The sequence below is a fragment of the Ixodes scapularis genome, unplaced genomic scaffold (assembly GCF_016920785.2).
Source record: "Ixodes scapularis isolate PalLabHiFi unplaced genomic scaffold, ASM1692078v2 PGA_scaffold0__279_contigs__length_252992795, whole genome shotgun sequence".
NCBI lineage: Eukaryota > Metazoa > Arthropoda > Arachnida > Ixodida > Ixodidae > Ixodes > Ixodes scapularis.
The window spans coordinates 232,471,427-232,486,773 of record NW_024609835.1 but is presented as its reverse complement, the minus strand read 5'-3'; positions in this window follow the sequence as shown (position 1 = coordinate 232,486,773).

Below are 15,347 nucleotides of genomic sequence, written 5' to 3'. Positions count from 1 at the left end.
CTGTGAGCTGTTCGAGCTATCAAAAAAGCGATCCATCCTTTCAATAAACCGGGCCGGGTGGATAGCTTCAACTTGCAGTTGCTGAAAAGTTACCATGACCAACATTGTAGCAGCACAGTGATTACTGAATATTTGTGCTGCTAGCTACACTGACATCTTGAAGGCAATGTCAAATTAAAATGCTTTTCATTGAGCCTGGGCAGGGATCGGATTTCAAGCTGTTTGTCTTTTTTGTAGGCTTCCCTGAGGAAAGTGCATTTCAAAGTGTGGTCTCCAACTTGAAAATTGTATTTGCACATATTTCGCAAGCACTTCAGCAGATGCGGAACATCAAATCGAAAAAAGTGACTTCTCCATCACAGTTATGAACGGCTCCTCAGGGGTAACAGGGCCTTTAAAAAAAGCAACATTATGATTCACTTGGTCACATACGACAGCTACTGGCTCAGACCGGCTTTTACAAGCAAATTGAGGCACTGTAAAAGGAGGCCTCGCAATATGTTGGCAGGTGTTCCCCCACGAGCAGAAAAAAAAGCCATGTGGCTGCTTCCATGGCGTGCGAATGCCTTTAGCCATAAACGCAAGAGCTTTGTTTGCGAGGTTATGGCCTCTTGCAGTGCTACTTTCTTCAAGCCTTTCAGACCTGACCACAGAGGGTTTGTATGAGAGCTCTTTCGCGACGTGCATCTCAACAAAGACAATGATACATGGCTTGTCTTCTGGTGAAAATGAAGCTGCACGTCTTTTGACAAGTTCGAAAGCTTCTGGGTAAAAACCAACCCTCTGGGGAACGTGCTGAAGCCAAAGCTGTAAAAACTTCACGGATCGGAGCCTCAACAATTGCCTACAGTAAGGGCAACTCTTAGGGCCGTGAAAGTACAAGCCCAAGGCAAAGGGTTTGTTCTGGCTGCACCGCCGCCTGCCGAACCTGATTACATTGCTCATCTTCAGCTGAGCTTCTAAGGGGGCAGCAACGGATGGAGACATAAGGCTACGTACACTTTCAACTATCTCAATGACAGTCAGAATATGACGCCGTTGCTGCAGTCGTTGCTGGAGTCTCTTGTTGTGCTTCCGAAGCTGTCGAAGTTTGGACCTCAACATGTCCATCTTCCCCTTGCCCTCGATACGGGCCGCACAGTACCCTGCAAGGGGAAAGCAAACGCAATTATGAAACGCTTCGAGAAAGAATGAAAGGAGCAATGCACCTCCTCTATAGAAAATGTGAAGTACAAGTAAGCTTTGTGCATCATCACAGATAATTACGTTGGTGGGAAACTGCAGAAGTCGAAGTGACCGAAGCATCATAATCGGAAGGGGAAGGTTCAGGCGCCCACACAGTCGTTTTCTTCAAAAGGTAGACAATGTCCATCCATCGCGTACGTGTGAGCCACTCCAAAAACCAAAACAAAGAAAACAAGGGGTTGCAAAAAGCTGAGCCAGCTATAGCTGGACAAGTACTGTGCAACGAAGTAATCCTCAAAGACTGTGCTAAAATTGCACACTATCAAACGTTACCATGAACCCTGGTTGGAGGGCTAGTCTTCGCGCTACAGGTCAGAGCCATGAGACTGCTCCCCACATCTGCAAAGCAATGACGACGCAAATAAAAAATCTGTCAAAAATATCAGTCATTGCAATGTTTCAGGATGTTCCTGCGGCATGTGCCAAGCTAGATTAAAAACATGGTCATACATGCTTTGCGTGTTTTCCAAGAAAGCAGAAGTACTGGAAACACACTCTATCATAGAAATGATGGCTACTACTTCGAAAGTCCGAAATTTATAAGAAACATGGCCAGCAACACTTCGCCAGTATGCAATAGCTCTTACCTTGTTCCGTAGTGCGGTGCGTGTGACACCCGGAAGATGTGGGCGCATGAATTTTACTGTTGCTGGCCGGTGTGGGCTCGCCCTAGCTGATCGAATGGCCAGAGCTGCTGCTCTGGACGACATCTCTGGCGTCTATGCAAAGTTTATTTGCAAAGGTAACCACACACGTTATGTACACTGAAACAGTTCCTTGTATCTGCATAGGAAATACCTTCTAGATAAGTTTATATTCTCAGTAATAATGAAAACAAGAATTCGTTCTCATCTTCAGTGGTAAAATATGCTGGTATTGCATCACGAAGCAGCCTTCCTCGATAAAGAAACGCAAGCGGCTTGAAGTGCCTGGAACGCACCGCCCATTTTTGCAGCTGCTGTGGTGTTTTAATATGTAGGCTTCCCTTAGCGAAAACTAGGTTACTTTAAGTATACTTTACGGTCTTTTAAGATACTCATTCTCAAGAAGTATACTAAAATTGTCCTTAAAGGATGCTAGCCAGAAGTAGGCTTGTACTATTAGTGTCCTTTCTTAGTATGCTTGAAGTAAGTACTGTAATAGTATACTTTTAGTAAACTAGCTAAGACCTAAGTAGCTTCTAAGTTCATGCGAAGCGTTTTACTAGTAGCCTGCCCTGGGTATCTTTTAGTGCACTAGAAGAGCGTTATGGAAGTAAGCTGGAAGGATCTTGTAAGTATTCGTGCAGTGACTTATCAGTTGCCTCTCTAAGGTTTCTTTTAGTGAACGAAAAGTTTACTACGGAAGTGCGCTGAAAGGATAATCGGAGCATGCACCGAGTATGCTTAGCTGCGCTCACCATGAAATGAGGACAACATTGGGCTTCGTCGCTGTGTCTGTGTCATGAAATGGCGTCAGCAGCTCGCGTTGTTTGAGCGCTGTGGCGTTTCAGTGCTGTACGTGAGCCCCCCGATCAAGTTCTCAGCGTTCCGGTGGCAGGCGTGACCGACTACGTCTGCGATTGCACCGTCCCAGAATGAGTGTAGTGACCATTATAAGTTGCGCACACGCTGTGGACGCGTAGCTTCCCGGCGTGGCGATCAAGAAATGAGTCGCCTGGAAACGACAACAATAGTTGCGTTGACGCAGTGGTTACCCCTCACAAGAGCGCGAGAAAAACTGAAAGGTACGTTCAGTTGATATCTTCAGGAATATGAAAGGTAGCCGCTGCAGTCTCAGCGTAGTTGTTGTCGTTTCCAGTGTTACACGGACGCGGTGAGCAGCCTGCAACAGCGAGTGAGATACGCTATTACCGTTTGATCCACCAGCTTCGGGAGGCCGATATCACATCGCAACCCGCAAAAGTCAGGAGCTTGGCGGATGAATCCGAACACCGCGTACAAAGAAAGTGATTGCTTGGTGACAATCAACAAATATGCGAGCATGACCGACTACGTCTGTGATTCCATCGTTTAATCATCAGTGCTACGTGTTATTTGCCCCACCAACATCGACGAGCAATCCTCTGTCGTCGATAGTTCTCAGTCGGATTATAAAGCAGTGCAGTTTGTGTAGTGGTGCACCGGGTCGCGAAATCGATGCTCCTGAGTTTCGTCGACGCAGAAAAAACAAGCTTCATCGTGTCTGCGTCTGAGAGCTCCGCGTGGTTTCATTGCAGTGTTAAAAATCGAATGATTTGGGGTCTGTTGCTGTCGTGACACGTTTGAGTTCTTGGTATTTCTATCAGTCGTGAGCGTGACCGACCACGTTTGCAAATACGTCGCTTTTTAGACTTAAGCTAGGTGGCGCAAGCTACCGTCCGTTACAAAGTGCGTTGCAAGGTGCCGCAGTAGTATCCATACCCATACAATCATCCAGATGGTGCCGGATTGATCAGCCGTCAGTTTTGTTGTCTTTAAATAAACCAGTTTTTTTTATGAACGTTCGATGATGTTACTTCGAAAACTTTAGCATTCAGAAGTGGGATTACCGCTGAGCCTTCCCGGAACAGTGGTGGCTGCGACAGCCACGTTCACGCCGACGAACGTGAGTCTTCTTCGCGGGCGGTGGCGCGCGTCCATTGTTTCCGCCACCGAGGAGAGGCCGTTCAGTGTTCCCGTTGACTCGACGAGAAAGCACAGCCATGGCCGCGGACCGTGAGCTCGTACGGACCCTAGCGTCGCAACGGGGCTTCGCATCGGTGACCGCGATGCCAGACTTGACGGCGTCCATTCCCGCCTTCTCTGACTCGTCGTCGGCAGCGAGCGCCATGAAGTGCGCGGGACTGGGAGGCGCATATCAACACGGTGGCGGCGCAGCGCAGTCCGGGTGGAGTGATGAAATAACGCTCGCTGTTGCTTCATCGAAGGTGAGCGGGACGGCTTGAGTGGCATCCAACGACCGGGAAGCGACTGGAAACTTGGTCGAACTGGGCTGAAGAACTACAGATGGTGTTCCCCGATGATGACGATTCGCACTCTACGAGATGATGCTCCGGCGGACACAGACCGGGTGAGTCCGTCGCTGATTATTTTTTCGACAAGAGCTTCTTCTGCTCGAAGTGTGACGTCAAGGAAATGAGTTTACAATGGCGCAGCTTATAATTGCGGAACTTCGGAACATGAACGTCGCTGTGATCCTGCGGCTTCAACAGCGACGTCTTTCGAAATTTTGCAAAAACTTGCTGATTTTTTTTTTTCTTGAAATCACTCGTTGCAGAACAAGCAGCCCACAAGAAAAAAAAAAAAGACACTGTGGAGGACAAGCTTCTCAAAAAGCTTCGCCAGGAGCTGAGAGGTCACAGGGTATGTATAACAACATTTTCGTTAGAAAGTGTTAGCTTTATGGAGAGCACATCAGATTTATATAATGTTGCTATTTTGGTGCTTGGTTAGATATATTTTAATCAATGTCATTATTTTTTTTTCAAGTGTACGTATCATTTATTCATTCATGCAAACTGCAAGCTGTTCAGAATGCTGAAGTAATTGGAGACTAGATATACTGTTTCAGTAACCTTTGCACTGTGAGGGCAGATGACATATGATGTTATTTTCCTCAGCATTAGAAAAAGTTGGTGGGCAACGGGAATGCAACTTTGCGGGTCAGTCAGAGGTCACTTCTGGGAAGCAGTTGCTTAGGACTTCCAATGTTATACTTTGTTGTACAACTCTGATAATCTATCATTACTGCTTATATTTTCTGTTTATAGCTCCGTGCATCTTCTGTGGATCCTGAGGACGTTGCATCACAAGCTCGAGGACCTGTCTTCGCTGTACCTGCCCTGGCCTGTGCTGAAGAGGCCTCTGCTAGGTCCAAGGAGGCCCGGATAAAGGAGGGCGAGACCTGGGCCAACAATGTCGAGACCAGGGCCAGTGAGCCTCAGACCGGGGCCGAAGCCAGGGCTAATAAGGTCAAAGCCTGGGCCAACGAGGCTGAAACCAGGGCAGGGCCACCGAGGCTGAAGCCAGCATGGAGCAGGTTGAGACCAGGACCGACCTGACTGGGGGACGCTGGGGCTAGGGCGGCCGAGGCCAGAGCACAGGAGGTCGAGGTTGTAACGTAGCGTCCTCTGCATCCGGATGTAAGGTGAAACAGTATAACCTATTTGTCCAGGCCTAACTGCTCGATGTCGCAAATTTGCAACCTAAAAGATTTTTTGCTTAGAAGTTCATTTGCACCAAAAATAACTGTAGTGATCGGTTACATATACACATTTGCAGGTACGTCCCCTGGGCGCTGCCATCTTCCTAGCTGGGGAACGCGTGAGCTGCGCCATAACCTAATTACGATGCCTTGAGAAGAAGACGTAGTCAGATTATGGCGCGGCCCACAGTGTACCTAAGTACCCCCCAGTAAGCATGATGGCGGCGCCCATAGGCCATACTTATAAAGATGTATACAAAGCAAAAAAATAATGTTTAAAACATTTTTCTTATCTACACTTTGCTTTAATTCCCTGCGTTAAATGGTCAACAAGCTTCTTCATATCCCAAAATGAGTACTACTGCTGCTAGCATTCTTTGTGATTCCGTAACTTTTTTTAGTTAAACTGAATGCTGATACAGGAGAGACTTTTTCAAAATCAGGGTAGGCAATATCTGTGATGGTAAAGCACTGAATCGTGATGAGAAAGCTGACCCTGCTTGGGTTTGGAGTTTGACTGTCTATGTTTTCACACAGTGTCAATTTTCATGCCTCAATTTGCTGTTCTCCTTACAGGAATAGCTTGTGCATTTCTCTTTAAAGTTGCAGCTGTACATAGGTGAAATGGGGCCACTCATAGTATGATATAGAGTGGCAGCAGCATTCTTACTCGATTTGGGAGCGGTTTGTGAAGCGGCGTGTTGACAGTGAGTGCCCGTGTCGAAAGCAGTGAAATATGCACAAAAATACTGAATGTGCACTAGGAGAGAAATTTTGAAAATAAAAGTGACAGCCACTGAACTGAGCTGACTAAGATCAGGGAATGAGATTTGAGGGGTATTGGGGTGGCGAAGCAGTCTGAAGGGAGAGCAATATTTCTAGTGCAAGTTAAAGGGCTCGGATAATTTCACGAATGGTTTCTTTATGGTGAGTATACACATGTCCAGCATGGGATTTCAGGCTTGGATTTCACAGCTTCATGCTTTCCCACCATTCATATTAAAAGTTTGAAGTCTAGGAGCAAGTTTGGTGCAGTGTTTGCTTTAATCGTGTGCACTTTTAATTTTCCTTAATGTTAAACCAGGTGTCACATGTGTGTAACTTCAAAGCGCCTGTGATTTCAGTGTTGACTGTTGAACCAGTAATTTTCTTATAATTTGATGCTTCCTACCGGCAGGTGTGCCACCCCTTGCTGCGGCTATGGAGACTCGTGGAGTGGCAGGCCCTGTGGTTCAAGAGGATATTGTGTAGAATATGGTATGTAACAATTTTTTTTCTTCACATCGCAGTTAAAGGTGTGAATCTTTTATCTTGTCTTTTTCCTAACCGTAATGGCTCATTCACACGAAATTTTGACGCTGGGCGTCAAAATTTGATCAGATTATTTGATGCTCAAACCACAATCGCAGACTTTTGACGCTGGGTGTCAGAACTCTGTGGAATATCCTGTGGCAAGCGGATTGATCAAAGACCTTTTTGATCTTTTTTTTCTTTTTTGCTGGAGAAAACTTTTTAATTAGAACAAAAGGCAGGAATTGTATTGCCATATGTCACACCAGGGAATGTCAGCTTATGTGCAGCAAGAAAATGAATTTCGGCGACGCGAGGATGTCTCGTGCAAGGCTCTGTCACATGCCTCCTCAGCTTGCAATGGCCTTGCCGCTTGCCTTCCTTGTCTTGCTCGGCCTTTTCTGTCCTCAGCTACAGTTGGTTTGCGACAGCACACTGCCTTTTGGTGCCAGGGTAGGTAGATGCAGCTTTTAAAAAAGGTCTATTGCATCCTTTGTGATATAGCAGACGTTCACAAATCATTTTAAATCTCGTTTAGCAGACTATACATCAATGTCTTTTTTGTTGTGTTTTTGTCGGTGATTGACACTTCATGGCAGGCGAAACCAACACAATTTAGACGAACTTGAGGTTTTAGCACCGATTTTCCATGTCACCTAAAAGGAGTCAGTGTGAAGCGCGGATTGAACACGAGTGTCATGTCAGCCTTGACTGCCCATTCGCTGAGAACACGAGTCGCACCTGATTGATGATGCTTCACTAATTATTAATCTTAAATCTGCGCTCTGCTCGGTCCCCCTTTTGGTCACAGAAAATCCAGTGCGTTGACTTCTCAAACTCTTCTTTTTCTCGCACTGACAGGCAACATATTTGCAAACAGTCTTTTAGCTCCTTCACTCTCGCCAAGACAAAAATCAGACCCCGTGCTGTGGACAGCTTTCGTTCGGTGCTCGCATATTTCTTGGTTGTCACTGAACAATGAGCATAGGTAACCTACTCAAAGTAATGCATGGTGTTTGTCAAAAGTTGACCTCCTAACTTCCTCCGCCGACGCACACTGGCACGGCAGGGTTGTACTAAGGAAACTGATTTCCCAGATACATCATATGGGAACGGCAGGGAGTAGTAAGCCTCAACATTATAACTTACAGTGCGACTAGGACAAAGACAGACAGAGGACAAAACACAGGACAAGCGCTGAACTAGCAACTGATTCTATTGAAAAGAAAATACATATGATGCTGCTGCTGCTCAGGCAGGCATGCCCCTCCGTGGCCCTGGCGCTTCTTCTTTTACTCAACACGATACCAGCCGAGTTATCCGAGATCCGAAAAGCCGATCTCGCTCTTCATCAAAGTCACTGTGGGCTGGCTCACACACAGAGATCCATTTTGTGTTATGTAGTATGTCTCCATCATTTCTCGGGGTAGTTTTTGGTTTTGTCGGAACATCACTGTCGTGTTGTTAAAAAAGGGTTGGCATCCGCAATCCCGGCAATGCATCGCGAGATGTGTGTGAGCGGTTCCTTTCGTAGAACTGTGGTGTTCTTGTAGTCTTATCTTGAGGCAACGCCCAGTTTGTCCTATGTAGGCACGCCCGCAGGAAAACGGGATCTTATAGACCACACCTTTTATGCAGGCGACAAACTGCATTCCGTGTTTGATGCTGCTGCGGCTGAGATGTAGGATCGTCATTTCTCGCACGTTTGTTGACTGTGGAGCACACAGAGCCGAGATTGTGGCAGGCGGAAAAATCAACATTCACATTGTATCTCGAGGCAGCTTTCTTGAGTCCGTGGGAAAGGCGGTGGATGTATGGTATGACTGAAGTTTTCCTTCTCTTTCTGCTCGAGGTCACATTGCTCGATCTCTGTATCTGTTTTAAGGTATTTCACGATTTTTTCCCAAGTTGAAGTAATGACCGAATTAAGATACCCCAAATCCTTGAGCCGTTGAAATTTGGAAATGAAGCGGGAGCTCCATTTGTGGATGCATGTGCTTGTTAAAGCTGTCCTCAGACAGGGAAATGCGATGCCTTGTTTGACGAGTTTAGAGTGGGCTGACTGAAAGTTTAGAAGAGCCTTTGCTGTTCTGGGACTGTAACACCAGCAAACATGATCATCTCCCTCTTTGATGCGGAGATCCAGGAACTCAATAAGGTTCTTTTTTGGGGCTTCATAGGTGAATCGAAGTCCTTGCCTTTTTTTCGTGAAGATCTTCAGCACATCGTCAAGCTTCTGATGGAAATTAGCCCTCTCAACGAACACCAAATAATCGTCTACGTACCTAAACACTTTTTTGGTGTTTTTCTCCAAGCAAGGTTCCAGATCCCGATGGATCTTGCCTAGGAAGATGTTACTGAGCACAGAGGCTACCCTCGACCCTATGCATACTCCGGACTTCTATATGTACACCTTGTCCTGCCATCCGATGAATGTGGACTTCAGCCCACTCCAAACTCGTCACACAAGGCATCGCATTTTCCTGTCTGGGGACAGCTTTAACAAGCACATGCATCCACAAATTGAGTTCCAGCTTCATGTCCCAAATTCAACGGTTCAAGGATTCAGGGTATCCTAATTCGGTCATTACTTCGGCTTGCGAAAAAATCGTGAAATACCTTAAAACAGATTCAGAGATCGAGCAATGTGACCTCGAGCAGAAAGAGAAAAGGAAAACTTCAGTCATACCGTACATCCACCGTCTTTCCCACGGACTCAAGAAAGCTGCCACGAGATACAATGTGAATGTTGTTTTTTCCGCTCGCCACAAGCTTAGATCTGTGTGCTCCACAGTCAACAAACGTGCGAGAAATGACGATCCTACATCTCACAGCCGCTGCAGCATCAAACACGGAATGCAGTTTGTCGCCTGCATAAAAGGTGTGGTCTACAAGATCCCGTTTTCCTGCGGGCGTGCCTACATAGGACAAACTGGGAGTTGCCTCAACATAAGACTACGAAAACACCACAGTTCTATGAAAGGAACCGCTCACACACACCTCACAATGCATTGCCGGGATTGCGGATGCCAACCCCTTTTGAACAACACGACAGTGATGTTCCGACACAACCAGAAACTACCCCGAGAAATGATGCAGACGTACTACATAACACAAAACGGATCCTTGTGTGTGAGCCAGCCCACAGTGACTTTGATGAAGAGCGAGATCGGCTTTTTGTATCTCGGATAATTCGGCTGGTATCGTGTTGAGTGAAAGAAAAAGCGCCAGGACCACGGAGGGGCATGCCTATACGAGCAGCAGCATCATCATATGTATTTCCTTTTCAATCGAATCAGTTGCTCGTTAAGCGCTTGGCCTGTGTTTTCTCCTCTGTCTCTCTTTGTCCTAGTCGCACTGTAAGTTATAATGATCTCTACCGTAAACTCGCCCAATTGTCCATTCTGCTAAGCCTGAACAGTTCGGTCTTTTTTTGGTGACCAAATTTGGTCGGCAGCAAGACTGCTTTTTAAAAGTGTGAACGAACCATATGTTCTAGCAAAAAATGTGCCTATTAGAGAGGTTTAAATATTAGAACCATAGCTATACTTACTGACCTTATAATGTGAGGCCTAAGTTTCCACATTCCACCAGGATGTGCGAAGAGGTAAGCATTGGAATCTATGGAAGAAGCTTAGCAATGTTGAGGCATAGAAAGGTAATGGTTCTTCAAACAGCGCTAACCGTATTGTTGGTTTCATTTCTGTATTGTTTTGTATTGTCTCTGTTTCTGTCGTGTCCTTAAATCTCAGTGATTTGCTTTGTTCGTGGTTTGCAAGGTTTCAGCAGACCCGTCCTCTTTTTTAAAAGGTTCTTTTTTTAATTAGATGCTGTATATGGGGTGTCTGTTCATGCAGGCTTAGGCCATCCCAACAATGTCAGGACTTCTTTCTGCTGATCATTTTCATAACCTAAATATAATTCTGTTAGAACCCAGGGAACAATTTTTGCAACAGATATATCCCTCATTGCCTCTACGCACGCCTTCTAAATTCTGGGAACTGGATGGAAATAGTGTATTAGGTTCACCACTATCTTTCGATGATTTTCCGAGTGATGCTGCCACACTCCACGAATGCGGCCAGTGGAAGTTCTCATTCAGCCACTGTAGGGCGCACAGCATTCAATCGGTTGAGGCGTTTTCAAAGCTGAAGGATATAGTGGTGCCTCGATTATGTGACTTTCAGGAGACTGCGCGACAACATTGGATAATCCAAAAAACAACAGTTACGGGACAAAGACATGCAGAACTTCCAAACAGCCTTTAAGCTGATAATCTGCTGGAATCTGAAGAAGCTAGAACCCTCATGCAACTATGAATGTAACCTAGAAATTGTGTAATAGAGGTGCCAATCAATCTTTATTATCACATTGGAACTTCAAAAGAAATCAGTGAGTTTCTGCTGACTCGTCCAGTTGTGCATAAACCGGGGACGCATAATTGGGGTTTTACTGTATCCACTGTGGGACACATTTCATTCTCGATCGCATAATGTGTAGAAGTTTCTTAAAAATTTCTGGGCGTTGCCTTTAAGGGGAGACATGGGTCTTTGGAGACAGAAACTTCCTAAAACTGCATTCTTTTGAAAATGGCGATGGCTGTCATTCTTCTGAATCTACCAGGCTTATAATTTCATGGATGAATATTTGAGCTATAAATTACTTTATAATGTCTATGCGGGCTGAATGTGCGTTGAAGTTGACTCTAAAACATTGTTTTCACAAAACACAAATTTTGGACTTGTTGAGAATTTGCAGGAGGGTTATCTCAGCATCTAGAGCAGATAGAAATATAACCGTTCCTGAAATGTGTAGCTGAACATGTGAAGCATACAATGTTGAGAGCAGAATTTTTGATATAAGTCTAGAAAATTTTATATTTTATCATTTGCTTTATTTCTTGTTAGCCATGCATTGAGCAGTGAACTTCAATGTGTGGTAAAATCACTAATAATGAGTTTATCTTAAAAGTGCTTCCAACATTGTATTCTCTACACTTCATAGTATCTAGCCATCTGTTAAAAAGAATATTTTGTTGAGCAGTTTTTTTTCTATCGTTTTTCCAAACAAAGGCAGGCAAGTTTTATTTATTTTGAGGACGATTCTACTGACTGAGAAAATGACCAGATATATGAAATCAGCACAAAAAGCTGAACAAGCTTGTGCAGTGTCATTGGGTTTGGTCATAAAATAAGAAAAAAAGCTCCAAGCATTTTCAAAATAAAAACAAACAGGAAACTGCTTTAATAAACGACGCAGATCAAGCCTGGAATGTGCTCGACAGCGGATGTTTTCTTCAGCTTCGATAATACTTCCCCAGTCGACTGCTGCATGCTGCAAGATTGCCAATTCAGAACTTCCGGAGGCTGCAATCACAGAGTGAAGCGTAATTATAGTTGGAGGCACCTACTACAGTCCATGTGCATGTTCTCTTAAAGGGACACTCGCATGGCTGTTAGGGATATTGCTAATAGTAATCAATAATATTGATTACTATTAGCCTTGGCACACTCGCAACTGTTGTTTATTTTGAAAGACAATTTACTATATAGGCCCCTTCGGCCAGCCTAGTCATCATCACTTCGTGCGAAGCATTTTTGTTTAATAGTGCGATTGATGCCTCACTTACACACTCTTTTCCTTTTTCCTAAATATCATATTCCTCATGCATTTCTCTGCTTGTTTTGTCACTGTATCTGGCAAGAATCTTAACATCGTGCAACACCAAGGAACAGGGGCATCTACTGCAGTGAATGGCGAGGTGGCCAGACAGGCTAGCTCTTGTGGCAGCCACGTGCTCATGGGCACGTTCATTCATGCATCTACAAATTTATTCTTGTGTTTTATGCTGCAAGGCTCAGACGGCTGCTCTATGATGTTGATTCTGTGGCAGAGCCGAGCCATCTTATTGGATGCCAAGGACACCACAGGAATGCGGTGCCGCTGACCGACTTCCCTTAATTGTGTGAAACTGAGGGTATGGTATCACAGCTGGTCTTACATTGGACCTCTCAGGAGTGGGTTTGTTTATCCAGAAGCAAGCTACCTGCAGATGTGTATAATTCAGGTCGCCAAAAGCTTGTTAAATAAAGTTGAGGCATAAACAAACCTGCTCGTGAGAGGCCCAATGTGAGACCAGATGTGGTACCATACTTACACTCATACCTGCCAACTCTTCCGAATTTTTCGTAAAATGTACAAATTGGGACTAATTTTACGATTTTACAAATCTTGCTTCAAATCTTATAAAAAAAAAATTTTATTTTTTTTGTTGTTGTTTTTGTAACTCCGTTGTTGGTGGTATCTTGTATTGCCACAAGAGGGCGATAGGTACCGTCCACAGCAGCGTCGTGGTTTTTACTATCCGTCTATCCGGTGGCCACGAATCGAAAACCAATCCAAAGCTCAAAGCCTTTGTTCGTGTGTTCGGCGGTGCACAGGTGCAAGTTGGTTCGGCGTGTTCAGACGTTTTGGGGCCTCGTTGTTTCGGCCAGTTTTGAGGCAAAAAGTATGGCGTCTGTGTTTGTTGCACGTGTAACTGTAGCATTCGCCTGGTCACTGTGGCTTCGCGGCGCAATGCCGAACTCGAAACCTCAAAAGAGGTACTTTCAGGTGTTCCTGAAGTCCTACACGTCGAAATTTCCGTGCTTCATGCCGCCCAAAAAGCAAGAGAAGTTTGGATTGTGTAGCACGTACACGTGTGATGTAAGCGTTTCGCACGCTGGCCAGGCTGACATTAAGCTGCACATCGCTTCGCGTAACCCCCCCCCTCCCCCGGCCGCAGCCGCGCGACTTTTACGAATTTGAAATTCCACAGGTTGGCAGGTATGTACACTCAGTGTCACACAATTCAAGGAAGTCGGTCAGCGGTACCGCACTACAGTGATGTCTTCGGCACACAATAGGATGGCTTGGCTCTGCCACAGAATCAACAGGCCCAAGCCCCGCCGTCTTAGCCTTGCAGCATAAAACACAAGGATAAAATTGCTGGGTGTGTTTTGGGCGTTGCGTATCAGATACCAATATTGTGAGGGGCAGTGTATATGGGCCAGATGTGGAAATGACCCTGCCCGTGAGCATGTGGCTGCCACGCCAGCCAACCTGTCTGGCCACCTCGCCATTCACTGCAGCAGATGCCTCTGTTCCCCGGTATTGCATTATGTTAAGATTCTCGCAAATACAATGACAGAACAAGCAGAGTACTGCATGAAGCATATGAAATTTGGGGAAAAGGAAAAAAGCGTGTGAGTGAGGCATCAATCGCCCTATTAAACAAAAATGCTTTGCGCCAATGTGATGGTGACTAGCCTGACCAGTGGACTTTATATAGTAAATGTTCAAACTAGCCTTATTACCCTCTTTACTATTAGCTAGCTCTCTTCATCAAACACTTCCTTACCACCAGCATGTCACGGCCATTCGTGCACATGCGCTCATCTAAAAGGCATTCATATGGATGTAATGACCGTTTTTGGTTCTATTTTTATGTTTCAGATAACCTTTGGAGACATTGCGCTTCCTGAAGCGCAGTTGAAGCATGTCGACACGAAGCAGCCATTCGTTTACGTTCAGGAACTCGCGGTCATGGTATTTGGAACTGAGGCCCTGACAAACTGCTGCCTTACGTGGTCGGCAATGAAGGGAAAGCTTCCTAAAAAGGGAGTTAAGGACTTGATAGGTGAGTAAATTGCCGTAAAGAGGAAATGGCAAGGCACTATTGCAATCAAACTTAACAGGAACAAATACTAAGTTTACTCTTGACATATATTGGACTTAAATCTTGGACAAAAGCTCACCAGACAGAAGCTCACCGGTCAAAAGCTCACCACGTGAAAATTTCATGTTGGTCTTAACACGAGTGCAGACAACTTAGGTGCATGCGTGCGTCACTAAAACACAACAATGAATTAAATCTGATAGGCACATGGTTTGTTGATTAGACTGGAAACAAGTTTATCGATTGGTTAGGAGGAAATGCAGTCCCGTACAGGCTGTTTCCAGCAGTCTTGGTAGATCTCGGTGTACCTGGAGCCCCTTGCAAATATTTTCCAGACGGTTGTGGCATACCTTTAGTCAACCCAGATTGATCTTATCAGCTTCAGCTCCACTCATTTTGGTGACCTAAATTTTTGTCCCAAATCGTTGCTTCTGTGCCTGTTATGGCTTACCTGTCGACACCGTTGCATGAGATGGGGTACCACTTCTAAAAATAGTGCAATGTCCATTGCGTCCGCACTTTGGCCCAGCTCGTGACTCACCGGGTAGCCAAAAAAAAGGGGGTGAGCTATTGTGTGGGTCTACGAAAAAAACGGGTGAGCTTCTGTCCGGTGAGCTTTTGTCTGGTCACCATTGGACTTGTGTCTCGGTACTCATGGATGGTTGTTTCTTTTTGGCTTATGTTGGGGGAGGTATTTGTCTTTTTGTGTCATTACGTCTTGCGCTACACCTCTGGTTTGCAATAATGTGCCCCAGTTCTAGCATTCTTAATTTTTGCCTAGATTATAATTAGGGTGTGTACTTTCCGGTGTTTATTTGTAAGAAAAATCGGCGGATGTTTTTCAGTGTTTATTTATTTTCAAAACACCGGCGTATTTCGGTGGAAAGTCTCACTACAAGGCTAAAATCGG